General features: G+C 38.6%; 1 protein-coding gene across 1 annotated transcript in view; it reads left to right on the top strand.

Annotated features, from left to right (window-relative positions):
* Positions 1-9,154: 9,154 nt before the first annotated feature.
* The window catches only part of LOC128845069 (sushi, von Willebrand factor type A, EGF and pentraxin domain-containing protein 1-like), a 62,870-nt gene continuing 49,033 nt past the window's right edge, over positions 9,155-22,991 (top strand). The window contains exon 1 of the mRNA XM_054043279.1: positions 9,155-9,731. The gene's annotated coding sequence lies outside the window, so the exon portion shown is untranslated. The remainder of the gene's footprint in view (positions 9,732-22,991) is intronic.

Below are 22,991 nucleotides of genomic sequence, written 5' to 3'. Positions count from 1 at the left end.
TATTGAAATAGTATAAATAGTTATGATGTAAACCTGCTAGCAGGTAATGACTGATCAATCTAAACTCTTGACAACTCTTAATGGGGCTCTTTAATAGCGCTCAATAGTGTTTTTCAGAATTAATATTAGCCGAAAGCAGTTTCCCACACTTGATAGCTCAAGGTATAGCCCAGGGGTAGGCAACCTATGGCATGCATGCCGAAGGCGGCACGCGAGCTGATTTTCAGTGGCATTCACACTGCCTGGGTCCTGGCCACCGGTCGGGGGGCTCTGCATTTTAATTTAATTTTAAATGAAGCTTCTTAAAGATTTTCAAACCTTATTTACTTTACATACAATAATAGTTTAGTTATATATTATAGACTTATAGAAAGAGACCTTCTAAAAACATTAAATGTATTACTGGCACACGGAACCTTACATTAGAGTGAATAAATGAAGACTCGGCACACCACTTCTGAAAGGTTGCCACCCTTGGTATAGCCTATATTCTTAAAATCTTTCTCTGGAAAAAAGGAGCCTTGAAATTAGAAAGATTGAATGAACTTCCTGCTATGATTATGGCTGAGTCCATCTGATAAAAGATATATTAGCCTTTCTTTACAGCGCTACACTACTGTTGACAACAAAACCCCACCCACAAAGAACTTTCTTGGTTTTGTTTTTCATTACATACTTAAAAGTTATCCCAATTTTGTTAAAAGGTTTTGTTTATAAGGTTAGCTCTCCAGCAATTTCATGTGTACCCAAGCCTAGTTTCAAGCAAAAGTGAGAGAAGGTGTTTTGACTGACTTTTACGTTGCATTTAAGGCCCATAAGACATTTAGAGAGAACTGAGATGCATTTATTTGACCAACCTTTTTCTTGGTGAGAGTAACATTGTACCTGAGTACAAATAAATGTGTCTCCCAGATGTGTAAACCTGGGTTCTTACTCTGTGACCAGATTGCTTTTAAGGTTCTATGTGCTGATTTTCAGAAAGAGCTCTTTCCAGCACATCTCCACCAAATATTGTTTGCATCAGTTTAAGGTGCAGCTGCCTCTAATGACTGGGAAACCAAGAATATTACAGGTCAAAAAAATTGGAAAAGGATTTCTTCCTGTGAGATAAACTAGAACTCTCCCATGACCCTAAAGGGAGTACAAAGGAATATGTAGGATGACTTCATTAATATTGAATCATCAAATTCCTTTTCCTTTGCAATGACTAAATTTCACAACAACATGTACAAATGGATCTTAAATGCCACACATTCAATTACCAGGTAAAGAGTCTTACTCAGATCTGACTGTATTACAGTCGCTTTTGTTTGGTTTGTCTCATAAGATACATTTTCAAAAGGTGATAGTCACAAACGATCATTCTCGAGTATCTTTTAGGGCCTGAACGATGCAAAGTACTGAACACCTTCAACTCCTATTGAAGCCAATAAGAGATGGGGGGCACTTGGCACTTTGCAGCACCAGCACCTTGCTGTCTAATCAGTAACCAGTGCACTCTGGTAGAGATGGTCAGAAAATTCAGATACAACTTTTTTTTGTTAGAATTTGCCAATTTGCCATAACTGAAACCTTCTACAGAGACTGTTTGATTTTTAAAACCTAAGGGTACGTCTACACTACCCGCCGGATCGACGAGTAGTGATCGATCTATCGGGGATCGATTTATAGCGTGTAGTGTAGACGCGATAAATCGATCCCCGATCGCTCTCCCATCGACTGCTGAACTCCAGCTCAGTGAGAGGCGGAAGCAAAGTCGATGGGGGAGCCATGGCAATCGACCCCATGCCGTGAGGACCTGAGGTAAGTCGAACTAAGATACATCGACTTCAGCTATGCTATTCTTGTAGCTGAAATTGCGTATCTTAGGTCGATCCCTCTCCCGCCCCCGTAGTGTAGACCAGGCCTAAATGCCTGTTTCCTGCCAGCACACCTGCCTGTCTCCTCTTCAGCTCAGCTGACAGTGAACTGAGAGCCTGGGAGCTTCCAGGGTTCACGAGTTGAGGGCAGTCTGTGATTCTGTTTTGCAGTTAATTTAGAAAATTTTGGTTTCTGTTTTGAATTCGAATCAAACAAAATTTTGAAATATCAAAATCCTCCACAAAACGGAATTGTCCCTCTCTGCTCAGCTCTACTCTTAGGCACTATATCACTCAGGCAATTCAGAACATAAGAACTGCCAGACCATAGTCCATCATACCCTGTATCCTGTCTCTGATGGTGGCCCATGCCAGAGCTTCAGAGGGAGTGTACAGAACAATTACAGGTGATCCACCCTGTCTTCCACTCCTTGTTTCTGGTAGCCAGAGGTTGCCCTGAGTTTGGGGCTGCATCCATGATCATCTTGGCTAACAGCCATTGATGGACGTAGCCTCATGAATTTTTTTGAACCCAGTTATACTTTTGACCATTGCAATATCTCATGGCAATGAGTTGCACAGGTTAGTTGTGTGGTGTGTGAAAAAATAAAAAAAGATTGATAATGCAGTGGAGAAGCCTTTACATCTCTGGTTCAAGGTTTGTAGTGACTGAAAGCAGTTATCCACCGAAAGATGCTCAGGGTGCTACATAAAATGTTGGTTTCAGTCCAGTTAACAAAAGTCACCACCCCAATAGCAGTCTTAAAGGACCGCCATTAAGAATAGTCTCTCCAATTCAATGCCAAGACACTTACTAGAGATAGTGTGGGGCAAATGCACTGTAGATAAAGGACTTCAAACAGGTGAACTGGAATGGAGAATGGGAGTTTTGGAGGAGGTTTGAGAGCAAGTGTGGTTCCTCATGGTTTAGGTATGGCGCAAATAGGTAGCAGATATGGACAATTAGAGAACATTTGCTGTGTCCTACCTTGGATATGCTATGTTTTCCTTTCTGCCAAAAGACAGAAGAGAGTTTTGGTGTATGAAGAGCAAGCTGAAGGTGTGATATTCCCCTGCTGTTATCTGGCTCAGTGATCTTCTAGGTCCTTCCAAAACTTGACTCTGGGAGCCAGCCTTACCCTGCTCTGCTGTGAGAACCCCCACTCCTGGGCTGTTCATGCACAACCTCTGGCAGGTAAGCTGCTTGGATTGTGCAATCGAATGACAGTAGCCAATATCTCCGGTCCCAGACACAACCCTAGGAACCTCTGTCTTGCAGTGTCCAGTTATGCCCACTGGACAATGCAAGCTTATATGAGTTTGTCAATTTAAAAAATAAATTTATATGTACCAGGCTTGTTATCCCAAGGGGAGTGTCTGACATGCTTCAAACCAAACACACTGCTTCAGGAAAGAAAAAACAAACAAATTTATTAACTACAAAGATAGACTTTAAGTGGTTATAAGTCAAAGCACAACAAGTCGGATTTGGTCAAATGAAATAAAAGCAAAACGCATTCTAAGCTAATCTTAACAATTTCAGTACCCTTACAAACTCAGATGCTTCTCATCACAGGCTGGCTGGTTGCCCTTCAGCCAGGCTCTCCTCTTTGATCAGCACTTCAATCGCTTGGCATGGTGTCTGTAGATGGAGGTGGAAGAGAGAGGAAGAGCATGGCAAACATCTCTCCCTTTTATCATGTTCTTTCTTCCCTCTTGGCATTGCTCCCCACTTCAGAATCAGGTGAGCATTACCTCATTGTAGTCCCAAACTGACCAAAGGAAGGGGGGTGACTCACTCGAGAGTCCAACAGATCCTTTGTTGCTGCCTCGGCCAGTGTCCTTTGCTCCTGTGTGACTGGGCTGGGTTTGTCCCATACATGCCCTGATGAGATGTGAACTGCCCCTCTGCTCTGCTCTGGAGAATTTTTGCCGGGACTTGTTTTAAGCCATGAGGACACATTTTCAGCCTCATAACTATATACATGAAATTACAACCTCTAACATTACTATAACAACAATGCTCAGTGCATCATGAGCCTTCTGAAAACACCCGACATGACAAATCTGTTCTAAGGATGAACATGGGGGTGCAGGGTGTTCCCACGAGGTACAGATCGTCACAGAAGGCCATACTGAAGGAGAAGATACATTGTCTGCAAGTGCAAGTGTCACAGTTTCAAGGTAACGGCACCTGCCTTACCTCCTCTCTCTGGTCCCTCGAGGGCACCCACTTTAAACTTCTAGCTCCTAGCCATCACCTCTCAGCAGATACCTGCATCTCAGTGTCTCCTGACAGGATTTTAAGATTGTACAGCTCCCTGCACATTTGTTCTGAATGTAAAAGCATTACAATGAAAAATATTAAAACAATAAAAGAACCTACATGCCTCACCTCCAATCTAGGGCTATGGTAGGTTGTAGTCCTTCACAACCCACAACTGGGTTTCCTCTGTGATTACAAGTTCACCTCTCTTCAATTCAGAACCAGAAGAGAATGGGAAGATCAGCCATTTTGTTATACCTAAGGCCTTTGATCTTGGCCATCTGTAACAGGTAATCAGCACACGCCCTGAGGAGAGAGTCATTGTAGCTTCAAAAGGCTGGATTTTGGCATAACCGGAGTTGGGGAATTTGCATTAATTTCTCCCTACAAATTCCCTCCCAAAATCCACTTAACACTTATTGTCCCAAAAGTGCATAATTGTTTGACAGATTTTCAGTACAGTTTTTTGAACTCCCAGATCTCACATATGTCACATCTCCCACCTAGAGAGGTTACATATACTCCCAGCCCATAATCATACATAAACTTAATACAGTAAGGTCTTCCAAGGATATTGCAGGAAGGTGCCATATCTGTCACAACAAGTTTCAACATTGTGCAGCAGGTGAGGAAACAAAGACTTCTTGGACAACCAAATTGTGAAATCATTACCTAGACCCCACAAGAGGAAGAGATCTGGAGAGAGTAGAACCAAGAGCACACGAGCTTATCATGATAAATGGAGTTACCCAGACACTTTAATTTAAACACACTGGATTAGATGAAACAATAAAACAAGTATATTAACTGCAAAGAGAGATTTTAAGTGAGTACAAGTAATGAGGCATAAGAATCAGAAATTGTTACCAGAAAAATAAAGATAAAACACTTTCTGGTACCTAACTTAGCAAACTGTATTAGAGTCAAAGAAAATTTTCTCACCACATGCTTCTAGCAAGATTACTGACCAAACTCTTCAGGTCAGGATTCCTCTGCCAGAGTCCAATGGCTGTTTCCTCTTGAGCATGTGATGGACAGCGAGAGAGAGAGGGAGGGGTGTTTTCCCCTCTTTTTTTGTAGTTTTTTAGTCCTTGTTTGAAAAACATTTACAACTGAGAACCAGGAGATGAAGGATCTGTGTGAAAAGATGGGCCCTGCTGTTTTTTTCACCTGTTTGAACCCCCCATCAGGGCTGTAGGGTTTGGAACATGTGTTGTTAACATCATACAGGGGAATCTTATAATGTCACATACAATGATGCCACACATATTTTATCAGGACAATACTGACCAGCAAACTATGAGTTTTCAAATACAAGGCATACCTTGTACAAAGATTATTACAGTAGTATGTAGGGTGTGAATACAGAGGTGTATTCCATCACAGAGAGGGGGCTGTATGAACGACAGCCTGCATCTCATAGGTTGCGGGGGCTAATCTTTGTTGGAGACTAGCTGGGGCAGCCACAAGGCCATTAAACTAACAATATAAGGGAAGGATGCTAAGAAGGCAACTGTGATACAACTCCAACTCAGCATGTTACAAACAAATTGAACCAATGTGGCAAAGAATGTGAAGAGTAGATTTTCTTTTTCACCTGCCTGAATACCAGATCTAGGAGTCGGGATAACAAGCAAGAGAAATGGGAAATTCTCATTGACCAGAAGAAAATAGATATAATTGGTATTACTGAAAGCTGATGGGATGATTTACATGATTGGAATGTTAAAATCACTGGTTATAACTAGTTCAGGAAGGATAGAGTAAAAGAGTGTGTGTGGTGGTGGCACTCTACATTAAAAATACCATTACCTGTTTCAGAGTAATTGAAAACCCAGAGCTACAGAGGCTTGAATACATATAGAGCATTGTGCTAACTAACAAAGCCTGGAGGGAGGAAGCAGGAGGGGAAGATAGTACTGCTTACCTTCTGTTACAAACCACTGAATTAAACCAGAGAACCGGATGAATTTCTCCTTAAGTACTTGTCTGTAATGTTTGGGAAAATTGTGATACTCAGTGTATTTTAATTTGGCAGACATATACTGGCAATCTTGTGCAGCTAGAATAAAACATAATTAGAGTTTCTAAAAATTATAGTTAATTTTCTAACACAAAATATATCTCTATGGTTACATTATTTTGGACCTCATTATGATGGATAAAGATGAATTAATCACTTGGCTGGAAATTAGTGGTTGCCTAGGGACCAATGATCATAATCATATGACATTTAATATAGGTAAACAGGACAGTCCCAGCCAGTAATATTTTATATATTTACACACTTTGTTTCAAAAGGGCTAATTTCCAAAGCTGAGGAAAATTCTGAGCAAAATTGGAAGGAAAAATTTAGACAGAAAAATGTGAACGAGAATTGGGAGTTCTTTAAGAGGAGTGTATTAGATGGCCAAAAAGGCCACCATTCTACGATCAAGAAAAGGACAACTTTGGTTGAAAGCCAATAATGGTTTAGTGGCAAAGTGAAGGCAGCAATTAGAAATAAAAATGCAAGTATATAACAAATGAAAAATGGGGGAATAGATGTTAATTGATATAAATTAGAAGTTATGAAGTATAGAAAATTGATAAGGAAAGCTACAGATAACAGGGAAAAATCCATGGCTGTTAGGGCAATGGGCAATAAGAAGTTTTCTAAGAAAATAAGGAATAAAAGAAATCCTAGCAATGGTATAGACCCATTATTAGATGGAAATGGTAAAATTGTTAATTACGATGCAGAAAAGGCAGAATTATTCAATAAATATTTCTGTTCTGTATTTGGAAAGAGCCAGGATGATGTAAAAAGATAGGCAGAGTGCTAACTAATGAAGAGGTCAGGGCAGTTATACAGAGTGATCTGGATTGCTTATTAAGATGGGCCTGTTCAAACAAACTGTGTTTTAATTCAGCGAGATGCAAAGTTTTACATCTAGGAACAAAGAATGCAAGCCGTATCTAAAGCCTGGGAAACTGTATCCTGAAAAGCAGTGACTCTGTCAATGATTTAGGATCCATAGTGGACAAGCAACTGAACATGAGCTGCCAAGGTGATGCTGTTGCAGAAAGGGTTTTGCAATCCTTGTATAAACAGGGGAGTAATAAATAGAAGTAGGGAGATGATTTTTCCTCTGTGTTCAGCATTGGTGAGACCAATGCTGGAACACTACATCCAGTTCTGATGTCCACATTTTAAAAAGAATGGTGAAAAATTTGAGAGGATGCAGAAAAATCCACAAAAATTATGTGAGAGCTGAGAAAATTACCTCACAGTGAGAGACGTAGAGTTCAGTCTGTTTAGTTTATCAGAAAAGAAGATTGAGCGGTGACTTGATTATAGGTTTCAGAGTAGCAGCCGTGTTAGTCTGTATCCGCAAAAAGAACAGGAGTACTTGTGGCACCTTAGAGACTAACAAAAGCTTACGAAATAACGAAATAACGAAAGCTTATGCTCTAATAAATTTGTTAGTCTCTAAGGTGCCACAAGTACTCCTGTTCTTTTTGACTTGATTATAGTGCATAAATAACTTCATGGGGAGAAAATACCAGGCACTAAAGGGCCTTTTAATTTAGTGGAGAGTGGCATAACAAGAACTAATGGCTGGAAGTTGAAACAAACAAATTCAAATGAAAACTTAGACTTTTTTTTTTTTTAAACAAGTGAGGGTGAGTAACAAACTGCCAAGGGAAGTTCTCCCTGATGTCTTCAAATCAAAGCTGGATGCCTTTCTGGTGGATATGCTTTAGACAAATGCAAATTATGCTTCTATCTGCTGCAAGTTATTGTGCTGAATAAAGGAATAACAGGGTGAAATTTAATGTTCTGTGTTATACAGGGGTCAGACTAGATGATGGAATGTTCCTTCGGATTTTAAACTCTATGAACCCCCCAGTTTTGTTTTAAAAAGAAGAAGGTGAATTGAGCTCCTCTGGCCCCCCTGCCCACCAAATCAATAAATACATGAAGAATTTTTGTTTTTATTTAAAAACCACAAATAATCAGCTAAATATCCCAAGTCATTAACTGATCCTGGCCCCCCTGGTTTCATGGTGTCCTACCCCCTCTGATGAACTAGAACCAGAGCTTGGGGAGAATTTGATGAGCCCACCCCCTGCATGCCAAGGCTCTTCCCACTATTCTGCGGGGGTGGGAGGGGGGGGTTGAGTGGGAGAGCATCTGCTGTTTCGATTCACAGCCATTGCTCCAAATGGAGTGGGGATTCAGAAGCCTCTGGTCAATGGCAACCAGGGAGCAGCTCCCCTGCCATTGTAAATCCAGGTGTGGAGTATTCTCTCTCCACATCCTGACAGAAACACCAGCATGTAACCTTGCTGCTTGGGCTGTGTCATTCCCAGGATCAGACTCTTACAGAACGTATGTGTAAACACAGAAAGCTATTTCAGATAATGGTACAGGAGAATAAACAAGTGGGTCAGGAAGGAAAGGGGGAACCATTGAAAGTACATAACAGAATACTTCATTTGCTTATGTTTAAAAAACAAGTGCATTCCCATGCTGTGCTTTTAGTATAGAATGAGCTATGTTCTTCTGAAGAGTTCAGCTGGTACCAGAGATAATCCCTTGATGCCACTGGCACCAGGGCTTTTCCTTGTAATAATAATTCATGTCAATTTTTCCAGAACACTGCCTCTCAGTTAACTTTATGGTGTTTGAGCAAAAAAGCCATTATTGTAATATATAAGTAAATACTAAAGACTATTGGATCATTGTTTAAAATTGGGTTGTTGCCTTTCAAACAAATTCTCATGAGAAAGGAAAGACATTGATAAGAAACAATGTAGTGTAAGCTGGGGCAAAGGTCTGATAAACAAGTATAAACTTTTGTTGGATTATTATAATAATACACCCACTTTCATAATGGAACATGATATCAAGTATTTATAAGATGGAAGGGTTGATATTATATAAACTATACACAATGCCTTCCACCCTTTCTTTTTTAGCTGCCCATCCTGTATGCCAGCAGCATCAGGCCCTTTGTGTTTAGACTAGCAAAAATGGGAAGATAATGGATTGAACAGCATTTCTACTTGTTTCAGCTTGAACATCAGAATAACAAATGGATGCAACTGTGTTGCTATAGAATATACCTGAGGTGGTTAAATACTCTACCTAACTTATTTTTCAAATGAAGAAGATTAAATTGCCATTCTTTGAGTTAGGCCAGCAGAGTAACTTGGAGGAAAATCATTTTTAATGCAAATCATATTAAAATGGTAATGTCCAGCATGCTATAATTCAGGAATACTGGACCCAAATCCTATCCCTAATTCTGAAAATCATAGAATAAATTAGCCTTGTGATCCCTTGGTTGTTATATTGGGATTAATATATATATATATACACTACAAAATGCTGACCTCACAACACATTAACTTGTGACAGCCAGATGTACAATCCTTGAATTATGGAAAAGACAAGAACCCCAGGTAGTCCAAACATTATTTGTGATAATTGACAAATGACTTGAGAATGGGAGTCCTTATCTTTTATCAAGTGCCAAGTTATCTTTTCTAGAAGTCAAGGGAAGAGATCACTGAAACCTTAGTAAGAGATCAAAAATATTTCATTGCTTGTTTTAACGGTAAGTAAATTATGATGATCTATATATTATTGATACTATTATGATCTTTATACCAAAAATAAAATATGTCTTTTAAATCTGTTAGATGTGGTATATTAACTGAATTGTCCTTTGTTAGCAATCTCACTTGGTTTACTCAAACTGAAAATTTGAGCACTTCACAATTTTGGTTCTATTTGTCATGTGTCTTTTACAAAGTATAAGATAGCAAGTGTGTGGTTGTATAACATATAATGAGCAAGATCCATAGCTGGTGTCAAGTGGCATAGCTTTATTGACTTCATACAGGGCCAGATTCTCAGCAGTGTAAATAATTTTGTATGCAATAATTTAACTCCTTAGTGGAAGAACAAATCCCTGTCTGTGTGTCTGGGGCCAGCACAACAGGGAAATAAAAGAGAAAAAGAGCAGGACAATATCCTCTTGGAATATTAGAATAGTTTTCTCTACCCGTAATGTATTATCCTTGTGATAATTAGAGCATATTATAAGACAGGACTATAGGAACATAAAAAAGAGAGAAGGTGTGGTAAATTGTTTTAAGGAAACCTGTTGATAAGTGACAAACACCCATCAAGGATAATCTAGAGTCCTGCTTCAATACAGGTGACTGGACTAGATGATTCTACATCTTTATGGTTTTGTCATCCATACATCTGAAGGTTCAGAAGTTTAGATTTTTGCCATAATCTGCCATATGCGACCTTTGCTGTGCACAACATTGAATTTGACTGTGACTTCATAGTACATAGGATGCAGTTTTGATTTCTATAGATCAGTGATATTCAGACTGAGGCTTGGGAGTCACAAGTGACTCTTTAATGTGTCTCCTGCAGCGCTTTGCAGCACATGATATGAAAACACTGCATGATTTAATTATTAACCAATCAGTATGCTTTTACTATGTTATTGACCAGTTGTAGAATACTTGGTCAATCATTTTGCTGTGAGAATAATATATATATATTAGGACTATCAAACGATTAAAAAAATTAATCACAATTAATAAAATTCATCACGATTAATCTCACTGTTAAACAATAATAGAATGCCATTTATTTAAATATTTTTGGATATTTTCTACATTTTCAAATATATTGATTTCAATTACAACACAGAATACAAAGTGTACAGTGCTCACTTTATATTTATTTTTTATTACAAATATTTTCACTGTAAAAAGCAAAAGAAATAGTATATTTCAATTCACCTAATACAAGTACTGTAGTGTAATCTCTTTATAATGAAAGTTGAACTTACAAATGTAGAATTAAGTACAAAAAAATAACTGCATTAAAAAATAAAACAATGTAAATCTTTAGAACGTAGAAGTCCACTCAGTCCTGCTTCAGCCAATTGTGCAGACAAACAAGTTTGGTTAGAATTTGCAGGAGATAATGCTGCCCACATCTTGTTTACAATGTCACCTAAAAGCGAGAACAGGAGTTCACATGGCACTTTTGTAGCCGGCATCGCAAGATATTTACGTGCCAGATGCGCGAAAGATTCATATGTCCCTTCATACTTCAACCACTATTCCAGAAGACACGCATCCATGCTGATGATGGGTTCTGCTTGATAATGATCCAAAGCAGAGTGGACCGATGCATGTTCATTTTCATCATCTGAGTCAGATGCCACCAGCAGAAGGTTGATTTTCTTTTTTGGTGGTTCGGATTTTGTAGTTTCTGCATTGGAGTGTTGCTCTTAAGACATCTGAAAGCATTCTCCACACCTTGCCCATCTCAGATTTTGGAAGGCACTTCAGATTCTTAAACCTTGGGTCGAGTTCTGTATTTGTCCTTAGAAATCTCACATTGGTACCATCTTTGCATTTTGTCAAATCTGCTATGAAAGTGTTCTTAAAATGAATGTGTGCTGGGTCATCATCCAAGAGTGCTATAACATGAAATATTTGGCAGAATGCAGGTAAAACAGAACAGGAGACATACAATCCTTCCCCAAGGAGTTCAGTCACAAATTTAATTAATGCATTATTTTTAATGAGAGTCATCAGCACTGAAGCATGTCCTCTGGAATGGTGGCCAGAGCATGAAGGGGTATATAAGTGTTTAGCATATCCAGCATGTAAATACCCTGCAATGCCATATGAACGCCTGTTCTCACTTTCTGGTGACATTGTAAATAAGAAGCAGACAGCAGTACCTCCTGTAACTGTAAACAAAGTTGTTTGTCTTAGCAATTGGCTGAACAAGAAGTAGGACTGAGTGGACTTGTAGGCTCTAAAGTTTTACATTGTTTTGTTTTTGAGTGCAATTATGTAACAAAAAAACCCTACACTTGTAAGTTACACTTTCATGATAAAGAGATTGCACTACAGTACTTGTATGAGGTGAATTGAAAAATACTATTTCTTTTGTTTATCATTTTATAGTGCAAATATTTGTAATAAAAATAATAATATAAAATGAGCACTGTACACTTTGTATTCTGTGTTGTAATTGAAATCAATATATTTGAAAATGTAGAAATACATCCAAAAATATTTAATAAATTTCAGTTGGTATTCTATTGTTTAACAGTGCGATTAATCACAGTTAATTTTTTAAGTTAATCACGTGAGTTAACTGTGATTAATTGACAGACCTTATATATATATAAATAGTGAACAAAACAGTGAATTCACACAACTGTGGCTCTTTTGGGTACTGTTGATCAGCTCCTGAACCACTGAGGTCTGAGTATCACTGCTATAGGTCGTGGACTCCATGGTGCAGGGAGTATGTGTAACTGTGTGTTTTGTACATTACTTAGCACAATGGGGGCCTAATCCTGATTGAGGCCTCAGGGTGCTACTGTTATAGAAATATTTATTTTCCATTTTTCTTTTCTACTGATGGTGTGACTTCCAAAATTGCTAACAGAGTTTCTTGGATTTCAATAGATAGCAGATTTCTGCTTTCCTTGGCATTTTACTAGACTTATCGCTCACTGTAGCCGGCTACAAGATGAAAAAAAAAAACATTGATTTTATTTGGGACATTCTTTATGGTACAGTGTGCATCTGCAAAATTTGCAGTTGGAATGCTTTCATGTCACTCCAGTTATAAAAGGCCTTATAATATTGGAAAGTGACTATGAGACTGGCACTCTAGAGTTTCATATTTACTGTCTCCCAGTGGCTCTCATATCAAATTTGAAGGTTTATGTGTAAAATGTTTTATTTTTAAGTCCTAGTCCTGCAAAGTTAGCCTGAGATCTGAAAGCCAAGCGGTGGCCTTCCTCTCATACCATCCTTAATAATAAAGATTCTGCAGTTGGAATGTCATGATTCTGTTTGTGAAGCATAAGCCAATAAAGAGTGCATCACACTCTCCCATAGCTGTATTCACTAGGGAATATTAATGACAGTAAAATTAGTAAAATGCATATTTTGCCTCTGAAATCATCAGCTAAGACCCTGAATGCACAAAAGGAGCAGATCTGGTGAGTAAGAAGACTATTTTTTTTTATTAAACCTCTTCTCTGATCAGACTTGAGAGACCCATGGGCCAGCTCCCCAGCTGGTGTAGGAGCAGTGGAGCGCTGGTGGCTCCACAGTATCTACAAGGCCCGAGGGAACTCCACAGTATCTACAAGGCCCAAGGGAACAATCAGCACAGTCGGGTTCCACACATGTAACTGAATTAGGCAGAATTTAGCCTGCCGCATCTTTATTACTGGCAATTATGAATGAGCCAGAAAGCACCACAGCTTGGGTTTCAGACCCTGAATGTGTTAGCAGGATAGGAAACAAGATCACATTGTTTTCACTAAAAAAAACCCAACACTTTGGATTTGGAAATCATTGATGCACAATGAATATGGAACCTGACGTTTCCTGTCAAGACACTTGTTAGGGTAGAATCAGGGCCGAAGAAAAGTTTTTGAACAGGTGACCTGTAGCCTATTTAAGGAGCACAAGAAAAGAGATTATTGTTCTGTTCTAACTAGAAAATATTGTAATGCCTTGATTAAATACAATTCATGCTACCAGCTCTTTCTGTCTCTTCCCCCTAATATAATGTACAACAAATGTTGAAAGAGTACATTCTGGGATATGAAACTGTTTGTAGCTGTGCATTTATTCTGTGTAGTTAATACTGTTTCCCTGGCATTGTGCTCTCTCGTATTTTCTTTCAACTCAGTATGCTTTATATTCTCCTTCTAAGAACTCCTATTTTTAACAGTTCCTTGGATTGAAGATAGGAAGTCCTTGCCTTAAAGGCAATGGAAGGGTTTGACAAAACTTTTATTTTCAAAGCCAGTCAGATGCTGAATTGTGTGTTAATAGATGCAGCAAATGTTATATTGTATGTTATGTATATTGAGGATGCTGCCTGCTTAATAGTTTCATGTGTCCTGATAAATATGTGCACTAAAAGCTAGTTCTAATATAAAATATGCATCCTAAAAAATCTGTCAATGCATAAAAGTAGAGGTTGATATTTTCAAACGAATATAAAGGATTTAAATACATATCTTCCATTAATTTTAATCTCAATGGAAGGTGTGTGCCTAAATCCCTTGCATTCCTTTGAAAACCTCAGTGAGGATTTCCAGTGCACCAGTCGATGATCTGTTGGTGTTTTTCTCAGATTACCATCCCGGGGGCCTTAAAAAATTTAAGATGTCTTTCACAAAAAGGAAGGAGAGAGACAGACACACATGGTGATTTGTTCTTTTTTCAGTCTATAGATAAAATGTTCTCAGGAAGCAAATTTTCAAGTGTTATCATGTATGTCATATTAAAAGTGGCAAATGAAATAGAGCATTATTAATCATTGTTTTATTTAGCTTTGATCTCCTATTCCTGCACAAAATCTTTCACACCTGCGTTAAGAACATCAGAATGGCCATAGTGGGTCAGACCAATGGTCCATCAAGCCCAGTATCCTGTCTTCCAACAATGCCAATGCCAGATGATTCAAAGGGAATGAACAGAACAGGGCAATTATTGAGTGATCCATCCCCTGTCACCAAATCCCAGCATCTGGCAGTCAGAGGCTTAGGGACACCCAGAGCATGGGGTTGCATCCTTGGCCATCTTGGCTAATAGCTATTGATGGACCTATCTTCCAGGAACTTATCTAATTCAGTTTTGAAACCAGTTATACTTTTGGCCTTCACAACATCCCCTAGCCATGAGTTCCACAGGGTCACTGCGTGTTGTGTGAAGAAGTACATCCTTTTGGTTTTTTTAAACCTACTGCCATTAATTTCATTGGCTGATGATTGGTTCTTGTGTCATGTGAAGAGGTAAATAACACTTCTTTATTCGCTTTCTATGCACCATTCTTGATTTTATAGACTTGTATCATATCCCATCTTAGTCATCTCTTTTCCAAGCTGAACACCACCAATTTATCCCAAATCAACTGCTGCCTGGTATTCCTTTGCTTCTGTCTTTCTTGGGTTAATCTTTATTTGTGTAATGAAAATTCTGAGATTTCCATGAAGATGTTATGAATATAATAAAATGTATGGATGTTATTTTTCAGGCCTTTTATGAAATGCACATTAAAACTTTGTTCTACTGCAAAGCAATTTAAATTGTTTGCCCTTCATTGTAAAGTGCTGCCTTTTTGGATGTTGCCTGCTATGTTCAAAGACTTTACATTCCCAGTTATACACAAATAGTTCATAATTTTCACTAATCTTCTCTGAGTGCTTTATACTTTATCCCAATGGCCAAGTTTTGTTATGTTACTGCATTACTTATGCCATTTTTCTGGCACTTTTCCTATTGCTTTCTCATTAATTTTCTTACCATTTCCCACATTTGTTCTTTGTGTAGTTCAGTGCATTACACTGGTTAAGTTCATTTCTCTTTTTCTTTCACGTAAAGCTTTTGTTTTGTCTGTGATTTATCTCCTCTTTCGTGCCAGTCGAATTCCTGCAATTTCAGTGATGCAATGTTTTGATAGCAGTGGCAATAGTTTCATGTATTTATTCTTGAGTACACTTTTATCTGAGATAATCATAGTTTAAAATGGTGAGATTTTCTATTCTTCCTACTATTTAAACTGTACGTTATTTACTTTGGAATTAAATTCTTAATAAGTTTAGCTGTGCTTGATTCTGCACGTATGACTTGAATATACTGGATTAGTTCAGTATTAATTTACCCACTCACAACTCCATTTTCAAATGATTTCTCTAGCAAGAAATCAGTCCACCCAGGCCACATATTAAGTTTCTATTTAACTTTTTGCCATTGGGTTAAGATCCCTATAATTTGAAGGGGAAATAATTGCTCAAGCCAGCAATAACTTACCTAACTGAAACAAACAAACAAAAACTAACACACTAAAACAAAACAAACAGAAATACCCTTTAAGGGTGCCAGGTTTAAGTACACTATTTGTGTAGGATGCATCAATAAAAACAAGTGAACAAATATATTCGTTTTAGTAACTCTATTGACCTGTATAGAGTTATACCAGGAATGAATTTAGCCCCAAGAGAAATATGTAGTACTCTACCATATCAGGTACTTTTAGTTCATACCTAAGCATTCTGGCAGAATTATGGCTACTTTACTTTATATTTAAGCATTTCTTTCAAACTATACAAATGTCGAAAATTGCCTTTTGATCGTAAAAGCTGCAGTTCACATCCTTATACATTCAAACCATGTAAGTCAGTGGTGGTCAACCTGCGGCCTGCGGGTCGCACGTGACCCATTAGGGTAATCCGCTGGCGGGCCACCAGACAGTTTGTTTATGTTTGCATGGCCGCCCGCAGCTCCCAGGGTCTGCGGTTCCCAATTCCTGGCCAATGGGAGCTGCGGGAAGAGGAGCCCAGCACATCGCTTTCCACAGCTCCCATTGGCCGGGAACGACGAACCACAGCCACTGGGAGCTGTGGGCAGCCATGCAAATGTAAAGAAACTGTCTGGCGGCCCACTAGCAGCTTAACCGGGCTGCAGGTTGCCCACCACTGATGTAAGTTATTCCTATTTTAAGTATAGGCCTAGAAAAGTGCTTTGATACAGTCTTATCATTGCAATATCCCTAATAGAGTAACTTTTTTCTGTTGTTGATAGAGTTGGGTGAATAACAAATCTTTCAGTTCACTGGCAATTCCAAGCAATAGGGGGATGGGAGGGTGGTAATCAGTTAGGGGTTACAGCATTTTTTTTTTCAAAATTTTCTGCAAATTGAAAAGTGAAAAGAAATAAGTAAATAAAAATATTTTTTAAAAAATTAGATTTGGAGCAGTTTTTTATAACTTTTAAAAGTTTTACAAATAAAATTGAAAATGAAAACTCATTTCAAATAAAAAATTGAAATATTTAATTTTGAAGATATTGAAACAAAATTTTAGATTTTTCTGGATTTTTTTAGGTTTTATTCAACCAAAAACAATTTGGCAAAATTGACACAAATTTACAAATGTTTCAATATCAACTAATCTGAATAGTTTGTTGAAAAAAGTTTTGATTGAAAAATTTCACCAGCTGTAGTCATTGTCATGTGCACAGTCTCTGGCAAGGGATTAAAGGGCACTTGTCAGTATATGTGTCAGGAGGAAAAAATGAATTTCCATCCACAAACCCATAGAATTACTCCATCTGTAGGGCATTAGAAGTTAGTATTCGATCTGTGTCAGAAGAGTTCTCATTCTGAATATGTTACAGTGATGATAGGACTGTGGAATATAGGTGTAGACTCTGATGCAGTAAAAGAGGGGAGGAACTCCCATCATGCATATTAATAGCCGTATTATCAACAAAAATGTTGCTCAAGAAAGACAATTTAAAAAAATGCATGGTCAAGGAAGTGCTACATGTATTACACTTCCATGCAGAAAGGTGGCAGAAATCAACAGCACCATGAAGTTCTGATTTCACATAGGTGTTGCCCACAGAGCATTCCATTACCCAGATACTAAAGTATCACATTAAACTTGTACAAAATTCACATAATCTTCCCGGTGATTTAAAGGTTATGGAGATTTTAAACTATTGGTTATGTGATAGTTTAAATTTGTATACAGTCTTTCATCCCAAAAGATATAACTCTGAGATGCAGATGCTGTCAACTGTTAATGACTGTATGGATAGCCAGCAATGATTCATTAATTTTTAATTCTGACTTGAAACCTGAAAATTATGCATCAGATGATCTATGTAACCCTGAGTTCCTATTGCTGTTACCTTCATCCCCTCCTTAATCTTATCTGCTTTGTTTTGTCTTAATCTAGACTAAAATCTTTGGGCCAGGGATTGTCTTTTGTTATATATATCTATAGCACCCAACACAGTAGGACTTCACTCCTGATGAGGGTGTTTATGACTACTACTGCTAATAAAACACCTTAGAGTGAATTGAAATAATAGTACATTTTGCCTTGGCTCAGGTTTTTTCAATACATGGCTGAAGTGAATGTCTGCACACTCTTATATAAAAGGTATAAGAAAGTATGACTGAATTCTTTGAAATAACTTTTATTTTTTTTTAAATATGGACCCTCAGGAATATTTTGCTATACTTTAAATATAACCAATCTCCCTCTTCAACTCAGAATATCACCATTTAAATTCTAATCTCTCTAGGATAAGCTGTAACTATCAAAATTCAGGCTGTGTAAAAGAGAATTCAGAATCTAATGAGAGGCTAATGAAGCCTCCTACTTTTTCCTAATTTGTATGACAGGTATGTACATCTAATTACAAAGCATAATGGTCTCTGGTAACCTTGAATCCAACATTTCTGGGAATCAATAAGAGTACTAATTATATGATCAATGTTATAAAAGGTATTAGAGTTAATTGGATTTAATTCCCATGTTGATGTTATTTTAATGTTAAAAGCTTTGCGTGCAAATCAGGATTTACTAGACTGTGAAAAAGCATAACCAACAGAAACACATTTATTAAAGAAAGGTGTAGCAAATACAAAACCAGAGCAAAATAGAAATCTCTGACATTCAAAATTGAATGGGCAGGTGTTGCCAGATATTTTAGCTTTTAGCCAGACCACACACTATTGATTAATGGTACCTGTCTACAATAAATAAGAAGTGCTTAGGCTGGGATTTTTACAAATAGATGGATAAAACAAAGGGACATTTCTCTGTCTAATGTCACCCATACTGCACCTTAAAATACTGCATTCATATAATGAACTAACTAGTGATCATTTTCAGAAGGCATAATATGTAAAACAATGAAATATAGCTGATACCAAGGTAAGTATTGCAATTTTACATTGATCCATCTCTCAGTGTTTGAAACTTCTCACCATTTCGCCTATTATAAAATCAAGATGGAATCCTGAAAATGCAGGCAGAAAAAAAGTGAGAAAATGAATCAAACCTCAAAAGCAACAATATAACAAGAAAAAAAAGTCGGCCACATACTGAGTTATTTTTAGACTTTCACATTAAGTCCAAACTTAGTCCTTACTTGGGCAAAACTCATATTGACTTCCCTAGGGTTATTGCTTGATGACCATTAGTCTGGGCTCTGGGTCAGTCTTTGAATATTATTCAGAACATCCCGGTCAAAATATTACAAATTTCAATTTTTCAGTCTCCTCTGTAGGCCAACAAAAAGGTATATTTTTGGTGAAAATATTTGTGAAATATTTCCCCTTTTTTGACTACCTCTAATTCTTGGGTAGAGGGAGGCTGATACAGAGAACAAGAGAGATACTCTAATTTTCTCTGTTCATACAATCTAGAGTATAAATAAGGGTACAGTCCTACATTTCTTAAGTACTCAAATCTCCCATTGAATCGATTTTGGTAATAACAACCAGATCAGACCCACCATGACAGAATTACTTGAAATTTGTGCCCTCAAATAGAGTTCCGCCACACTCAGAATGATGTGCACCAGCTGTCTCACAAATATAGTGCGTTGGTCTTAAGTGCATTCACCCACTGGAAATTGTTTTGTTTCAGGTTTTATTTTATTTGAAGAGCAAAGTAATGTTTTCTAAGCCAGTGGTTCTCAACCTTTCCAGACTACTGTATCCCTTGCAGGAGTCTGATTTGTCTTGTGTGCCCCCAAGTTTCACCTCACTTAAAAACTACTTGATTACACAATCAGACATAAAAATACAAGTGTCACAGCACACTACAACTGGAAAATTGATAGTGCTTTCTCATTTTTACCATATAATTATAAAATAAATTGACTGGAATATAAATACTGTACTTATTTCAGTGTATAGCTGTGGTCTCCAACTTTATGCCCAAGATCACTTCTTGAAATTAAGGGCAACCCAGGCTCTACCCCGCCCCTTCCTGAGGTCTCGCCCCTTCCCCAAAGCCCCACCCACACTCACTCCATTCCCCCTCTCTCCATTGCTCGCTCTCCCCCACCCTCACTCACTTTCACTAGGCTGGGGCAGGGGTTTGGGGTTTGGGAGAGGCTGCGGGATCTGGGCTAGGGCCGAGGGGTTTGCAGTGTAAGGGGGGACTCTGGACTGAGCTTGGGGCATGGTGTTGGGCTGCAGGAGGGGGTGAGGGGTGCAAGCTCTGGGAGGGAGTTTGGGTGTAGGAGGGGGCTCTGGGCTGGGGCAGAGTGTGGGGTGCAAGAGGGGTATGGGGTGCTGGTTCTGGGAGGGGGGTCGGGGCTGGGGCTTGGGGTGCAGGAGGGGGTTCAGGGTGCAGGAGGAGATATGGGGTGCTGGCTCCGGGAGGGAGCTCAGGGCTGGGGGTTGGGGTGTGGCCTCCTGCCGGGTGGTACTTACCTCCAGCGGCTCCCAGGCAGTGACACAGCATGGTTCCCTGCCTACCCCGGCCCCACACCGCTCCCAGAAGAGGCCAACATGCCCCTGCGGCCCCTGGGGAGGTTGGCAGGCACATGGCTCTGCGCACTGCCCCTCTCTGCAAGCACTGCTCCTGCAGCTCCCATTGGCCACAGCTCCCCCTTTCTGGCCAATGGGAGCTGCGGGGGCGGTGCTTACAGAGAGGGGCAGTGAATGGAGGGAGACCCCTGCACCCAGGGCTGCAGGGCCAAGCTGGCTGCTTCCGAGAGTGGCGTAGGGTGGGGGCCGGGGCAGGCAGGGAGCCTGCCTTAGCGGCAGCCATGCTACACCACCAAAAAGCGCAATCGTTTGGTCGGTGACCACTGATGTATAGTATATAGAGCAACATAAATAACTCCTAGTCTGTATGAAATTTTAGTTTGTATTGGCTTTGCCAGTGCTTTTTGTGTAGCCTGTTGTAAAACTAGGCAAATATCTAGATGAGTTGATCTACACCCTGGAAGACCTCTGCGTACCCCTGGGGGTACACGTACCCCTGGTTGAGAACCACTGTTCTAAGGAGCGGGCATATTTGTCATTATCTTTCAGTGTTTCTTCATAACCTTATCACTTATTATATAACAAAATAACTAATTTTTCTTATATATTTCTATTTATATGTCTTTGTAATTTTTTTTAAAAAGAGGAGCTAAAGGTGGTATTGCTACAGAGAAAAAGAATGCGGTGCATTTACGCAGCAGATGCGGAGAGTCTGATATAGTTTTCTTCTTTGTCATCATTGTGTTTTTACAGTAAGAATGCAGAGTTCCCATGCATGGAGCAAATAGTACTATAGAACAATGATTGCTAGTACTTAATTGTTTTTTATTGTTTTGCTAAATATGACAGCTTACTATCCCCCATCAACTAGAACTAGGCTCTCTATATCCTCAAGTATAAAATAGATAATGTCTTAATGATTCTAGTACAAGGCCTATGCATTCTCATTCTGGCAGTGTGAATTGTTATTACTTCCTATGTTGTTCTTTGGACTAGCTGCAAGTGTCCTGAATTTTTTTAGTATTCATTTTACTTTAGTAGATACAACTAAGAACCAACTAAATCACATTATACATGGAAACTGCTGGAATACGGTTTATAGAATTAGTCAAAAAACATTTAAAAGCCTCTACTATTGAATAATTTAGTGGGTGCAATGAACTGCAGATGCAGTTAGTAGAATTTATGGGTGAAATCCTGTTCCCATTTGAAGTCAAATGGCAAATTTTTCATTGGCTAGGATTTTGCATTAGATATCTGTCTCCCTGATATTTTGGGGCAAACAACAGTTTGACATCTAAGTTATCATTTGCACCTGCACTTGATTGAACATGCAAAACTGATGTGCACAGAATTAGAGGTGATCTTGAGGTAACTTTGATAATTTGATTCCTATGTCCCGATCCTGCATTCTAATCAGTTGACTGGACCTTCTGCCCATATAAAGCCTCACTGAAGTCAGTGGGTCTCCACACAAGCAAGAATCTGCTTGCATGAATTAGACTGTAAGATCCAGGTCCAAATTTAGAATGTAGGTCAATATTTCCCACATGGATGGTCTTAGAAACGTAATTTTAGGTTTGAAAATTGTGGCCTTTATGTATAAAAAAGAAATACAAATGGTTGCAAACTTAGATTATGGATAAACATTGAACTCTGAGAAAAACTTGAAAATCAGAATCCTTTTACAAATTACTAGAAATCTTTCTAATAAAGTATAGTTATATCATCAGTGAAATCAATAATGTATTTTTCTTCTGGTCCCATGGAATATGATCTGCTGAGCAAAACCACAAAATTATTTTCACCTCTAGGTGTGTCCTATTATTTTCATTACATTTTACAATACTATTTTCTGTACATTACGTTACACGTGTTAAATTGTAAGCAGTAAAATGTGTAAAGAAAGGTAAAATTAGCTTTTTCAGACCTTTATACCTTTCATAATGAGAGAAAGAAAAAAGAACAATGGCTTGAAAAGAATGAGGAATGGGAGGAGAAAGCAGCATGACATGGAAATTAAATGCAATTTCATAGAAAATGAAGACATTATTTTCAGCAGGGGCAGGTATAAAAGCCCTTGTACTCAGCCAACATGTGTTCTAAGAATTGGATTATTCAAATCATGGTAAAAATTGTCCTGGGAATCTGTTTTGACCTGTGCAGGGACAGAGAGAGGACTTCATATTAATTTTAAACATTAAACACATTCATTCTTTTTTGTTGATATTGGTCCCTGTGACATAGCCTCATTAGTGAATGCCATTTTTGCAATGATGCTATCCCAATGGTTAAGCAGAGTGTACAATTGAACATACCGAGCCTGTTCTTAGCGTCTCACTCTCACATAATATTGCATGCCTGTGTCATGCACTGAATCTATCGATTCTCAGCTCACGTCTTAGTCTTATTGGGAATGGGCATAGCCTTGCCAGAGCAGAACTGGCATTGGGGTTTCCTAATGTGCAGCGTGTATAGGCCAACAGCAAACTACTAA

This window comes from Malaclemys terrapin, chromosome 11 (genome assembly GCF_027887155.1).
Source record: "Malaclemys terrapin pileata isolate rMalTer1 chromosome 11, rMalTer1.hap1, whole genome shotgun sequence".
NCBI lineage: Eukaryota > Metazoa > Chordata > Testudines > Emydidae > Malaclemys > Malaclemys terrapin.
The sequence above is the reverse complement of the archived record's forward strand: the minus strand, read 5'-3'. Positions and strand labels throughout refer to the sequence as shown.